The following is a 10,751-nucleotide window of genomic DNA, read 5'->3' on the forward strand; positions in this document are numbered from 1 at the left end:
AAGAGGATGAGACCCTTGCAGTCTGTTTTGATTTGGTTTCACCGAATTACACTTTGTTGGGTCTGAGAGATTCTGGTTACTTTTTTTCGACATTTATTCACTCTTCTGCGCAGACTTTCAATGGTGGCTAGTTTATGGGACTTTTTTATTGTGCCAAAAGACAAACCCTGCGGTCGGATTTGGTGCAACAGAGATTATTTTCTTCAGATGGGGGGAGGGCGGGGTACTAAATTGTGTTAAAGAGCAATGTCCCGGAACCAGTCCCTAGTGGAAAAGAGTGCTTAATGGCTTTAATAGGCCTCCCTGCCGGGGCGGGACCCAAGCAGGCCTGCCCCTGGGTGCAGCCGACTCGTGGCGAGAGAGCAGGTGGGTGACGGGCAGCTGAGGGGAGACGAGGGTGGGGGAGGGGTGGGGAGGGGGGGGGAGGGGTGGTTTGTGTTGAGGGGGGGAGGTGAGGGGGGGGGGCGAGGGGTGCAGGGTAGGAGGGGGGTCCATTTTGGAGGACTCCTGGGCTTCGGGAGAAAACCTTGGATTGAAAAAAAAAAAAAGAGGCAGACCCCATCTGGAACCGAGGCGTGAAAGAGATCTGGTGGGTGGTGTCTGACACCCTCTCTTTTGTTTCCTCGCTAACACAGCAGTGATGGGGGGTGGGTTAGGGGGCGGGCCGGGGGGGGCAGGCGGGGCTCAGACAATGGTGCCGATCCGGGGGAACTGAAAGGCTTCCATAAGCAGAAAGGCAAAGAGAGGGAGAGGGAGAGTGAAGGGTATGGAAGGCAAGGTGGGTTCTGTCCACATGTAGCAGACTGTGTGGTAGGGGGCGGGGGGGGGGGCGGGGGTCTTCACAGTGCAAGGACACTGCAATGTCACAGCAAACAGAATCCGTGTCAGTTTAATGGATAGCGGTTTGATAGTGTCTTTTATTCAAATGCATCGATGTCTTAGATTACCGGGACCAAATTGACTCGGAATTAGGTGTACGAATAAGGTGTGAGGCTTGAGGTATGAATGCCAGAGAAATACATAGATCATTTTCATGGTGAATTATACACAACATTTTGTAGCAACGGGAGTCAATTTGAATAACCATATTCTCAGAGGAAAACAATGAATCATTTTCCTAGAATTGAATGTTATCCACCTTTAGACAGGAAATTTGATTCATCCGTTTTTAAAACCAATAAGACGTCTTCATCTGTCCTTTCAGAGACAATCCTAAGTAATGTGTTTCATTTCCCCGAAACCCCTGTTCTCTGTTGCATGAAGAACACAATGTATTTCAGTGCTCAGACGTACTGTATGTAGAGCAAACTGAGAAAGTGAGCTTCATTTATCTTCATTAGCACCGCCCGCGAGCCAGCAACCTAGCCTACTGGAAGCTCCAACTCTGCTTCACTGTGTTCTCCGAGAGTCTATTGCTCCCTGCATGCAAACATGCTCCCTCTACCAATTCCCTCTCTCTTGCTCTCTCTCACTCTCTCTATCTCTCCTGCACGCTCTCTCTGTCACACAAGGTTAATTTATCCTCACTAACTCCCCCCCACCAACCCCTTGTCTCTCTCTCTCTCTCTCTCTCTCGCTCTCTCTGCCTCGCTCTCTCCATTTTTCATATGTCTCCGATACGGTGCATGCCATTCATCAGCCATCTTGGAGTGGCTGGCCTGGATACCTGCAGCCACTCTCCAGGGTGCTGAATAGGGGAGGGGTGTGGGGGGGGGGCAAGAGGGATTCTAGAGTGTGGGGGGGAAGGGCTCGGGGTTGGAGCGTCTTTATTAGACAGTGTTATTTACTGATATTGGGCGCTGGGTTGGGTAGGGCAGGAAATTGATGAGGGATATGGAAATGCAGGGTAGTAAAATACACGGTTTATTGACTAGGTGTGGTCCATCAATGATCCTATTCTAAGGAGCAATAGCTCATAGAGTAACACATTTTTTCTTACTGCAGTATTTTTATGTAGTATTGTTATTATAATCATAAGATATCATCATCATACACGTTGAGCAATGCAAGGTGTATGATGCAAACATATGTACTAACACATCCTTGTCGATGAATCCTAGGATGTTGTTGAATAATCGTCGGCTATTTGTTTATTCATGTTATGTTGTTGACTTAGCAAAGTGATGCACGCTGTCGAGACAATAGGCCAATACACAAGAATACGCGCCGAAAACACGGCCTTATTTAATAGTCGTGGTGAACACCGCCATCTGCTGGTCAAACAATAGAAAAAAGAACGAGTCTGTATGCTCGTTAGTCCGCTAAGTGGTGCTAACTTGCCTCAAGAAGATCCGAAAAAGAAGAGAGTTTTTGGCAGTTTGCAAGAGTATCCATAATTGCAAACTTATAAATAAAAGAACCAATAATGTTATATGTATTAATTTGTTATTTCATAATTATTTAGTTTCATTTGTTTTATGTGTTATGGTTACGTAAGCGATTCCTCTCATTGGCCAGAGGTCAAATTCAGAATCATGGAGTGAGAACATTTGCTGGCTTTAAAACAGAAATTAACCCGGCGAAACCCAAAACGTGTGAGGATGTGCTTCATTGTTCCAAACCGGTCAGGTGAGAATACTCTCCCACACTTTGCAGAGACTACGACGACCGCTCCAGACACACGACAACGCGCCCGTTCAGCTCCCATCCGCTAGGAGGAACAAGCGGGGCAGCAGCGCCACTCGGAAACGATTTGACTCAGGAGAAATCCAAACAGAAAGGAACGAGAGCTTACGGGACTGCCAGTGCGTGGGAAAAAAAGATAGATATAAGTAAGCCCACGGATTCCAAGTTGGAAGAGTCTCTTCTACATGGAGACGCGCAATGTCATCTACAGCGAGCGAGAGACGGGCGTTTGCTCACAAAATTAACCGGTGAGGCTCGTTACTTGTTAAGTTATTGATGAGTAGTCCTGGCTCCCTGGGCTGCGGCTGTCTTGCTGGACAGTAGCCTATGCTAGGATGTGTGTGTGGACTGGAGGGGGTTATCGATAAATGTTTAATGAATGCTGAACCGAAACTAGACACGTTTTAATCCGTGTATAACCTAGACGTAAACGACCATGGCGCCGAAAAGCCCGATCAACTAGAAGTAATCAAACGATTCCCTGTGTTGACATGGATGTGGATGTGTCGCTTGAGTTCCCCCCACCCCATATCCTGATGTGGGACTGTTGTGTCTTCTTCACACAGTTGTGGAAACCACATGAAATAACGTGACACATCACCAACATATTAGTGTAACATGGCAAGTTAGAGATTACTTCCACGTCTAGAAGGTTAATTAACGTTAATTAAGGTTGTGTTGTGATCAGCCGCAACAACGGGATGCTGAGCTAATCGCCAGCCTGGATGCTCTATCGAATACAGGGCGTTCTGATTATCTTCTGAGACATCCGAATGACACATATGTTTTCCTAGCTGTAACATTTTAATTGTTGTGATTTCGGGAATACACTGGATTGGATTATTGTTCGTCGTGGCGTTGTCTAAATGTCTATTTCTTCTCTAAATCAGACTTTTGTTTGTTCAGTCTAAAGTTTGCCTTACACACATACATCATAGTCAGGCACTGATTTGTCACTGTACCCTTGTGTTTGAGGAAACCTGAGTAGTTATCGTTATTTAGATCAGCGGGAAGAGGAAGGCAATCAAATGATTGCGATTAAAATCAAGTGGTTCTCCTTAGTCCTGCGATCTAACTGTCATGTTAAACTTGAGTGTACGAACGATTGCCCAGCCTGCATTACAGGACGTTGCAATTGAAATTGTGGGTTAAGTCATCTGACACTGTGGCGTAGGGCTACATTTTGTTCACTCTGTTGCTGCATCAGGTGCCATTGCAGAGAATAATAGGACCTATATTTAAAGTGTCTTGCACTACATTCCGGTAGACTGCCTTGTGTTGACCAGAGTGAGACGTGCTCTATTGTTGAGTCCCGGATGCAGGAAAGGGTGTGTGTGTGTGTGTGTGTGTGTGTGGAGAGGGGTCGAGCTGTAGCCCCTGTCGAGCGCCTTCCTGTTTTCAAGGGAGATTTCTAGATGGTGTTTTGCAGCGTTTGGTTTTTCTCCACACTCTTTCTGTGAGTCTGTGAAGTAAATGTTTAATCCAGCACTGCAATACAATCCGAGTGATCTGGCATAGCTCGTCACCCGATGCAATCTATTCATACATCTTTCAATCCCGTAACCCGAGTATCTGTGCATATACCGTTGCACAAGCACATATTCACACATATTCATATTCAACCATATGTGCCGTTATTTTAAAAGTTTCAAGGACCTACAGCTGCCTCTCCCTGGGAGAGGGATACTGATGAAAAGAGCAGCTGCTTGCAGCTTCTGCCAGACGATTGGCCAATTGTTTGGCTTTTGTCATCTGCGTAAGCCTTTCCATTTGCCGTTGGTCCATAAAGGGCCAAGCGTGAAGCCCTGGATCGGTGCCTGCTCCCTTGCTACAGGCCCGGAGGCAGGACCGTCTCGTAGTTAGGGTGTTGGAATGGACCCCCAGCCGAAAGGGTTTTGGTTTTCCAGCCCCTGTGTCTGCAGGCTAACCTGTAGGCATTCCTCGAGCTAGAGGCCTAACCCCCTACCCCTTCATTATTGGCCTGTACGTATGTCACTTTAGATGAAGGACTCTGCTTAATGACTAAATGGTGAATAGTGAGGCCCGTCCCCTCCCTTGGAGGTCTGCTGCGGGGCTCTTAGTAGTGGCATAGATCTAGACGTTGTCGGTAGGGATGGGATGGGGCCAAATGTAGCAGAGGTTCAGAGTAATACCGGTAAGGCTTAGACTTGAGGCTTAGGGTTTGCAATGCATGTCCTTCTCCACTCAAGCCCTTTAGCACTGATCTGTTGCCCGGTGTAATTGGAATGTCATTTGACCTTGTTGGTGGACATGTCTTCAGTGACTTTGAAGATTTTAGTACTTGAATTTGAATAGCAGTGATTTGAAACATAAATTCCTGGTCCCTTGGAGAAGCACTTCACCACAAGCTCTTCACTGTGTCCTGAAATAGAAGATCCAAGTGAACTTAAATCAATGATATCTGTGTATCCTTTAATCAGAGACAACCTCATAAGAGCATTGCACCCTAACTCCTAGCCTTAGAGAGCATCCAATGGGAAGGAGGAGCATTGAGAAGGAATGCAGAAGAGAGTTCCCTACTTGCAGGGATGGTTAGGAGTACAGTAGCTTCTTGGCCAAATGGGCAGAAATGTAAGGGCACTATAAAACAAAAGGGTTGACAAAGGTTATGTGAGAGAATAAATATTGTAGATTGGTACGGATGGTAACTTTGGTAGCATCCGATGCAAGTATTCATCATGACTTGCACAGTCTGCACCAATTTTTCTCCTTTAACTCAACTCTCTCTACTCTCTCCCTCCCATCCCCACCCTCTCTCTCTCTCTCTCTGATGCACAGGACGGTGGCCTCAGAGGTCAGAAAGCAAGTGTCAAGAGAGTATGGTTCCCCACAGCTTTCCAAGAAGAGAGGAGGAGTTCACCAGCCCGTAAGTTTGTCCCTGCCCTGCATCACCATAACCTGCCTTAACTTATGGGCCTTTAATCACCTAGCGACCATAGTGGTTCATCCTTCCTGGGTGGCTATGGCCGGCTAGCATTTACAACTAAGATGCCCGCTAGATAAATACCGTAATCACGCGAATACACACCGCATCGTACATAAGCCACACTTGCTAACAATTAAGGCTTGAAAAACAACAAACCTGTGTATCGGCCGCATCCTTGTAAAGGCAGCAGTACCAAATGTTCATTCTAAAGTACATTCAATCATGTCCGTAGGTGTCTGCTAAGTGTTACTGAAAGTTGCAAAGACTGACGACTCACAATGACTCTCTTTTGCTTTGAACTTTATTTCAAGTGATTGCATTTAAAGGCTGCAGCATAACAAATCAATGAGTCTGTGAAAAGCCTTTTGAAATCCTGAGATGTTTAAGGATTTATTTGCGGTTGCAAGGATAGTGTCATATGGTGACATGCAGGGCCCAAGACTGCGACCAAAATGATCCCATTTGAGACCCCTTATCATGTGGACGCAACGGTGCAAGTGTTTCTGTTATTACGTCACCCCTGACAATGCAGCCTAAAAGTGTCCGTGCGCCGCCATGTAACATCTTAAACAGGGTTTACGTGACAAAGACATTTAATTTCTGAAACGGTCCCATTTGTTAAAACACGAGTAGCATTTTGATGTCTTTCGGATCCACTCTTGGTCCGTGAGCGACTCTGTAACGGCAGAGCTTCAATGTAAAGCGGGTCGCGCACCAGACGAAGGCACGGAGCTCCGCGTCCGACAGCATGGTAGACGGGACGACACGTCGGACGATTCACTGGTCTTGTTCGTTGTTTAATATGATTAGTGGTAGTGATGAGTGACGCTGCGATGCGCAACAAGGTTTAGAGCAGTGGTGGAAGTCATACCGTGCCTGTATGGAGGCGCCGTTCTGAATGCTCTTAAACATAAAAGGTGGTTTTGTACATTGTGCCATTATGTACATAATGCAAATAGTGACTCCTCAAGGGAATGCAAATCAATGCCCTATTCTAGATGACGGATCACTGGAAGAAATTAAAATTGGAATTGGAGTTTATTACCAAATTAGTATCCTTTTATTAATGGAAGGTAACTTGTTCAACCTGTTTGTGCCTGTCGGAGATTACCATTGAGCAATTATTGAAACCGTCACAAACTTTTTGAAAGGTATTTGTATATAATACAGTCAAAATCGTCACACCTTTGTTTATAGGCTGCACAACCGCAATTTGTTTGATAAAATTGAATTTAGATTGATAAATTGAATTTACCCCTGTCTATATTCACATAATTAAAGTAAAGCCAATAGAGGCTACAAATATATATATTTCTTTATCATAATTCTGTTTTATATATTTCTTGTCATAAAACAAGAAATGAATCAGAATGTGCTGGATATTGCTAGTCTAGAATACTGTTAATATCAGTATTTTAAATCCTATAATAAAGCCCATGATATTATTGTATTACCTTACTTGTCACACCCTAGTTTAACAGGGACAAGCCTTTCCAAGACAGGACAAGGAGATCCTACTAGCGTGGTTAATTACAATGTTTAACACTGACATTTCAGTCAGTCACGTCCATACACATGTAATTATAACAAAATGAACATAATCTCTTCCTCATTGCATGGCCCCATTGCCTCTCTATGCAGAATGTGTATGTGTTTGTGTGTATGTGTGTGTCTCGCTCTCTCCCTGTCCCACTCTGTCTCTTTCTCTGTCTCTCTCCCCTCTCGCTCTTTTTGGAGTTAGCAATTAGTCCCCTTAATCTCATTAAGATGATGAGGCGCGAGCGCCGTCTCCCCGTGTGGTTAAGCAGCAGTCTTAATCTGGTATCACTTTGATTGGCAGGTCCCCCTGTCCGAGGTGGTGGAGCCCGTGGACTTTGAGGAGTATGTGAGCAGCCACGCCCCGGGGGCGGAGCCTGGTCCCCTCCGTCAGCTGATGGAGTTCCCCCCGGACGACCTGAACCTGGTGCAGCAGGTGAAGGAGTGCTCCACCCTGGAGCCGCCGCTGCCTGAAGAGGAGTAAGTCCCAACCCATAGACCTAGCCACTAGAACCATAGGCCCTGAAGGTAAAGGCCTCAAACTGAAGTCCTTCGAAAATACACATCATGTTCCCAGCAGGGACACGCACTCACACGCAAGCACACAGCCATCGTTGTGAACTGATCGAGAATAGATCACATCAGAATGAGTACATCTTTCAGTTGTTTTTTTCCATTGACATGAATGTTAATGCACTGCTTCCCTTCACTCAATTATTCATATGTTATCTATTTTGTGTGTGTGTGTGTGTGTGTGTGTGTGTGTGTGTGTGTAGCCCACTGGACCCTAGAGTGAGAGACGCCCTGGCAGTCTACACAGATGACTGGCTCGTCATTCAGAGAAAGTAAGCCATGCATAATTCACCCAGACACACTGTACCCTAATTATTCCTGTACAGCACGGTCAATTATTCAGCGTCTTCTTGTTTTTGGATGTGTTGTTCACTTTTTAACAACGGCACACTGTTTCTGATGCGTTTCTCTCGGTTAGGTATCAACACTACAGTACCGCATACAGCCCCCACAACTCTGAGAGCCAGCGAGAGAGGCAGCGAGGTCTGGTCAAACAGACCTTTGAGCTCGATGAGGTGGCGGCCGCCGATCGCCATGACGACCAGGTACTCCGTGGCGTCGACCAATCAAAAATGTCCATATGCTCATGAGAATAAATCACGGTGAAACATATAGAAAAATCAAAAGAAAGAAAACCAGACCCAGTCCCTTTTTCTTGTGCCTTGCTCATCTCCGCCTGCTAGATGGAACACAGCAACACAAACACTAACAGCACGGGTCCAGCTCTTATTTTAATGGCACGGATAAAACGGCTCTGTCGTGAATAATAATTTCATTGCGTAGGGAAATGCATGTTGCATAGTGCCCAGTGCACTTAGGGCCCTGCTGCAACCAACTCAATTAGCTTGACTTAAGATAATGGGTTCTGGAATTTATCTCCCCCCATTATCTCTTTTAAACATCTTAGCTCCCCGGAGTGACTCACCATTTGACGTTAAAGTCAATGCCGTACCCGTTAGAAGAGGAGGGGAAAACAACAAGTAAACAACAACCCATGACCTCTGCTCATCTCCCGACCGAATTGAAAACGACTCTGGAGTCTATCCCATCCTCATTGTTCACGTCCTACCTGGAACGTCCATCTCTTAATTCATGACATGGATCTGAATCCTCAGCAAGTCTTCCATACACATGACCAAACAGTGAAATCAATAACATTAGCATGATGCATCCGAAACCACTGCCATTCACTCACACATGACAAGCAGGCAAAATCAATACCATAAGCATGACATGTAACCGAATCCGCTGTTAGTCATCCATGCACTTGATCAAACGGTGAAATCAATAACATTAGCATGACATGGATCTGAATCCACTGCAGCACATCAATGCGCATGATCAAACCGTGAAATCAATACCATTAGTATGACGTGTTTCCGAAACCACTGACAAAGTCACTCACACATGACGCAATGGCCAAATCAATAACGTTAGCATGACGTGGATCTGAATCCGCATCAAGTCATCCATGCACATGACCAAGCGGTCAAATCAATGCCACTAGCGTGACATGTGGCCGAACCCACTGCAAGTCACTCGCACATGACGTGACGGTCAAATCAATACCACCAGCATGACACCTAAACCGAAACCAACCCGAAAGAGACCATCAGAGCGCACAACGTGACCCCCCCGCCGAAAGCACTAACGACGGCGTCGTTGCTGTGGTCACAGGACGACATCAAGCGGCGCTCGGCCTCCCTGGACGACACGCCGCGCGGCAGCTGGGCCTCCAGCATCTTCGACCTGAAGAACTCGTCGCCGGACGTCCTGCTTCCCGCCGTCCTGGAGCGCGCCGCCGCCGAGGACCTGGACCGGCGCAACACGGAGGCGCGGCTGCAGGGGCGTCACCCCGACCTGCTGGGGCTGTACCCCACGCCCGACGAGGTGGGTTCCCTGATCCTCCCCTAACCGCGGACGCTGCGGTCTCAGGAGACCGCCGCGTCCGCGGGTAGGGAGCGAAGGGATTAAGTGGGAGACAGTGTGCCGGCCCGTGGGTCGTGTTGGTAGACTGTGCATTTCAGTGACCTCTGCATGCTTTCGGTGGGCTAGGAAGGAGATTCGAGAGAGCCCTGGTCAGGCGTGCCAGCAGACAACCTCATGGACGGTGTCTGGAAGGTTAAAGATTAAAATGACTTAAAATTGTATTCGCATCGTTGTGCACCAAATAATTTTCAACGCACAGCAAAGGTTGTGGTATACTGTTTGTCCATGGACCATAACATGGTGTGTGTGTGTGTGTGTGTGTGTGTGTGTGTGTGTGTGTGGTGTGTTGTGTGTGTGTGTGTGTGTGTGTTGTGTGTGTGTGTGTGTGTGTGTGTGTGTGTGTGTTGTGTGTGTGTGTGTGAGAAACACAAAAAGTTTTATGTAGCGTCCCTACCACCTTCAGATGGAAGGACAGAGTGCAGATAGTTATTGGATGTTCCCATCAGATGATTGTTCATTACATGCAGCGAGCCGCTCGCTGCCTGGGTAACCAAAGCTTTAGTGTCCTTCTTATTTCTCATTACCTCTCCGTGTCACTCATCATTCTTTTCTTTTTTTAACTCTTTTCTTTTACTCCGAGGCTCTTCTGTCTTAGCGTTACCATGGCGCCCGGGTAAATAGAGACTGTGCATGTCAGGGTTGTGTTTATATCCTTCTCACTGACTTTTCGCTGGTCTTGTTTTTCAGGACGAGCGTGGAGAGGTGCTCCCTACCCGAGGTGCCCAAGGAGCACTGTGGCCAGAGGATCATGGTGAAGTGTCTGTCCCTCAAGTGCGTATCCACCGCCGCCCCCTCACCCTCACCCACGCCACAGGGCCACAGCATCCCCCATGAGCCAGGGGCCTCACCTCGGCCTGTGTCTTAACAAGCTTACTGATGACATGGCACTGAAAGTGAAAAAAAACCGCCTGTCTTTTTTTATAGATTTGAAATTGAAATCGAGCCGATATTCGGGACACATCGCGCTGTACGACGTCAAGGAGAAAAAGAAGGTAATTGTGTGTTGTCCTTGGCCACAAACATAATTTTTATGTGGTTTGGTGACTCATCTTTCAGGGTGGTCCACACTCTCTTTCTTTCT

The 10,751-nt window shown here is 46.8% G+C and overlaps 1 pseudogene; it reads left to right on the top strand.

Annotated features, from left to right (window-relative positions):
• The first annotated feature begins 2,696 nt into the window (after nucleotides 1-2,696).
• The window catches only part of LOC130404241 (dedicator of cytokinesis protein 6-like), an 8,237-nt pseudogene continuing 182 nt past the window's right edge, over nucleotides 2,697-10,751 (top strand).

The sequence above is a fragment of the Gadus chalcogrammus genome, chromosome 2 (assembly GCF_026213295.1).
Source record: "Gadus chalcogrammus isolate NIFS_2021 chromosome 2, NIFS_Gcha_1.0, whole genome shotgun sequence".
NCBI lineage: Eukaryota > Metazoa > Chordata > Actinopteri > Gadiformes > Gadidae > Gadus > Gadus chalcogrammus.